This window comes from Arachis ipaensis, chromosome B04 (assembly GCF_000816755.2).
Source record: "Arachis ipaensis cultivar K30076 chromosome B04, Araip1.1, whole genome shotgun sequence".
NCBI lineage: Eukaryota > Viridiplantae > Streptophyta > Magnoliopsida > Fabales > Fabaceae > Arachis > Arachis ipaensis.
Window position 1 is genome coordinate 7101387 of NC_029788.2, and position 4127 is coordinate 7105513.

Genomic DNA, 4127 nt, shown 5'->3' on the forward strand with positions numbered 1-4127 from the left:
GACACTCAGCAAAAAGGAGCTATAGAATTATTAATTTAGTTTAAAGAGATAAAAAAATTAAATTTGTTATTACTCAAAAAATTTTACTATATATCAAATAATGTGTTCATTAATTTTTATTTTATTGTAAAAATTATTTAGATCATAATACTAATAGTATATCATAGCACTATAAGAAAATTGTAACACCCTCACTATCAAAAGTCACGCTTCCGGTTGCGCTACTCTGATAGCAAGAAGTATTACGACTACTTTACATACTAAATACTAAAATAGGAGCCTGTGACTCAACACTGTATCGCTGATTTCTTAGAAAAACCGAAATTAAACACTTTATCTTAAGAAAAAATACAAACAGGAATAAGATTCATATATAAGACTCCTTACATAATAACTCATAATATAATATACATATCAAACATACAATTCCTATCCCTCTTACAAACTCGTAATAACAAAGACGAGGGAAGAAAATAATCTAATTAACACAATATCTTATAAACTAAACGCAGTATATCTCTTTTTAATGCTTCTTCATCCGGTTCCTGAAAAGGTAAAGCTGTAGGGGGGTGAGAACCTAACCACACGGTCTCACCACGAAGTTTCAAAGTTGTCATAAGAAGATATTTAATAAGAAAACTGTTTTTAAACTCAGTGATTATCATTGCCTTATGAATCTTTTTAAACCAATAGGAAATCGTTCAAAACCCTTTTCAAAGAAATAATGTTTAGTCTTTCAGAAATCCAAAATCTTTCCTTTCTTATAAGAAAATCTCAATCAGAAATCAACCACGTAATCAAACAACACAATCATTAATTCAGCATCCAAGTTCATTCTCAAATGTAGCACGCCAGAACAAACACAGGCAAGACAGACAAGGAAAGCACAAGTAGGTAGCAGTTACAGCAAATAGTTCAAGTAGCAGTTAAGAACAGTTTAGCAATTAGGCAAACCAAAACAAGTTCAAACCCAAGCAAAGCATACAAATGCATATGATGCATGCCTGTCCTATGGCTGATGAGGCTCATCTGTCGGTTATCCAGCCAACCCGACAAGTCTGAATTGTCCTTAGACCGTCCCCCGACGTGCATCCCCAAGAGTCTATGCATAGCTTTTTCTCAAATAATCAATATTACTCAATGGGGGTATCATTCCCAGGAATTTATATAGTGCCCGGTCACACTTACGTCGTAGGGTCAACAGAGTATCGAGTTTTCAACCTGGAACACGTGGTGGCAAGCCACGGCACTTAATCCAGGGAACCTCGTATCTCAGATATTTCAAATTCATAAGCCATGTGAATAATTCAAAGTTCACATCTCAACATTCTCAACATCATAATCATTCATCAATCCAAATCTCATTTCCAAGTTCATTTCAAAGCCATATTTCAAATAAAATCCTCATCATCCTCTTTTTTATTCTGTTCGTTAAGAATCTCAATTCCAAAACAAAATTCTTTCTTTGATAGACAAATCAATCTTAAAACGTATAATGCTTAAAAACAAATCTTTTTAATTAATTACTTTAAATAAAACTTTCAATTTTATAAAATTTCGGCAGCGTTTCCTCTAAAACTCGGACACTGCCACCCTTTTCGGGTCCCATCCAAACATTTCTCAAACCTTTTCTCAACCATTTCCAAATTTCAAACATTTTCCAGAATTGAACAAGTTCCAATGTTAAATCATTTTCAAATCAACCAATTCTAACAATAAAACTCTTTTTAAAATCGAATCAGCTCAAATGTTAAATCATTCATAAAATCAAACCAACTCACAATCAAACCGCTTCCAGAATCAATTTATTTTTATATCTCAAATTATTTCCAAAATTGTTTCATTTATATTACTAAGTAAACTCTAAAACCAAGAAAATTCACCTTTCTTAATAATCAAGTAAATGACATTCCAAACCGGTTTTTATCCACAACCACACAACGCTCACGCAATCAAGCACCCAATAATTCAGTCCAATAAACCATCACATCCATAAGACAAATATAATCACAGAAGTAAATCTCTTTCTATTAATATCTATTTATCACAACTCTGTAATATAAAATAGATTTTAAGAAAACCCCTACCTCAACTCGTCAAAACTCAAAAGCTATACAGTGCGTCAAAACCCCTTCTTCTCGGCTTATAACCTCGATAGCCACAACCTCAACTCCAACCCACTTCCGCAGCAACCACAGTAACTCTATTCACAATATATAATAACCAAAACTTAATCATATAACAAATAACACCCTAAAACCTCAGCTAAGATAACAGAACAGTGACTAAAGGAATTTCAGGAATGAAAATGCCTACCGCAACTAAGAAGAAACACTGAACTGAAAAGCAACAACTCGAGCAGTGATTCCGGCGGCTATGGCGCCGTTCCCGACATCCAGGGGTGCGGTGACGCGATTCAAACAGAACTAGGAGGAGTGACAGCATCCCCAAGTGACTTCCGTTGAGCTCTAGTAGCACAGACCTCCTCCGGTGGTGGCCCGACAGTGACGACGGTGGCTGTGGCTCGGTAACGAAGGGAACAACCCCTTCTTTCCTCGGTCTTCCTTCTCTCTCGTTCGCGTTAACAACAGCGATGAAGGTCCTTCTAACGGCGGCGTACGGTTCCGATGGCGACAGAAGCACGGATGGCGGCGACGAGTTTCGTCACGAACAGCGACGGTGACTGGCGCGAGGAGGCGGCGCAGCTTCTCTTTCTCTCCTTCTCTCGGATCTCTCCTCTTCTCCGTCAACAGCGGCGGTTCACAACTCGTGGCTCTAACCCTCATGAGCGCTCTCTATCTCACCGCGGCTGGGCTTCCCGACGGCGTTGCGAACTTTGGCGACGGTGACGGACCCTGGGTAGCGGCGGCAGCACAACCTCCTCTCCTTCTCCCTCGCGAGTTCGTCCCTCTCTCTTCCTCAGCTCTGTTCGGCGGCTTCATGGTAGTAGTGATGGCAGGATGATGAATTGACGGGTTTAGGAGTGGAATCATTGTCGAGAAGAGAAAGCTTGGAAAGGTCAATCGGAACAGAAGGGGTTTTGCCTTCGGAGAAACAAGGGTGTTTGTTAGTGAAGGGCTTCCACGTACGGAGTTGGAAGATGCAGGAATCAATGGAGTGGTGAGTTCGAGGGGCTTTAGGGATTGTTGAGTATGGGACATTGACTAAGTCATCTCATGACATCATTTAATAATGGAATCTATGAATGAAATGGAATTGCAAATTGGAATGGCTTAGGTGCAGGATTTTGATACGGCTGTATGTGTTAAGAGAGGGTAGGGTGAGTGGCGGTGAGGTAAGGTTAGGGTTAGTGGGTTCAATTTGGGGATTTTTGGGTAGTTTAGGTAATTTTAATAAAATTATGGGTATAATGTATAAATTTAAAATATAATTTAATTTCTTAAAATTACTTTAAAAAAATATTACTTATCAATTTTTAAATTTGTATAATTTAAATATAGAAAATTATTCAATAATTATGAAATTAAATAAAATTTTAATTCAATTATCAAAACTTGATTTAATTTCTTTTAATAAGATATTTTTAAAAAAAAATTCTGGATCTTACAAAAATAGAGCATTTGTAACAAATTTTTTGTATCAAATTTTTAAAATTGTTACAAATTGTTATTTTTTTGTAAACAAGAATTAGTTATTGTTACAAAATAAGGATCTTTTGTAACAACAAGATAATTTATTGCAAAAGTTTAAAATGTTTTATAACAAAAATTAAAGGTGTTTTAATTTGTGGCAAACTTTCAAAACGTCTCTTAACGAAAAGTTGTTTTGTTATAAAAGTTCAATATGTTTTATAACGTAAAGTTTTTTTTGTTGCAAATTCAATGTTTTGTAATGAAAATGTGTCCTGTCGTAAAAATTCAACATATTTTTAGATGATCATTTACGCGGTCAATATAAAAGGTAATTAGTTAATGTGGTCAAACAAAATATTAATAATTTGATATTTATCTTAATCAAATTAAATAAATGATTAATTATAACATTTTTAAAAATCATTAACCAAAATTTGTAAGACAAAAATTTAATGCAAATTAAAACAAAATTAATTTATTTATTCCAATCAAATTAAATAATTAATATAATTGATTAGTTATAATTAATATAGT

The 4127-nt window shown here is 34.9% G+C and overlaps 1 long non-coding RNA gene across 1 annotated transcript; it reads right to left on the reverse strand.

Moving 5' to 3' along the window:
* Nucleotides 318-3305, reverse strand: LOC107637547. Its single transcript, XR_001619408.2, has 3 exons — nucleotides 2317-3305; nucleotides 2088-2203; nucleotides 318-559 (listed from the first exon to the last, which is right to left on the reverse strand). It is a non-coding gene; the product is annotated as an uncharacterized LOC107637547 (long non-coding RNA).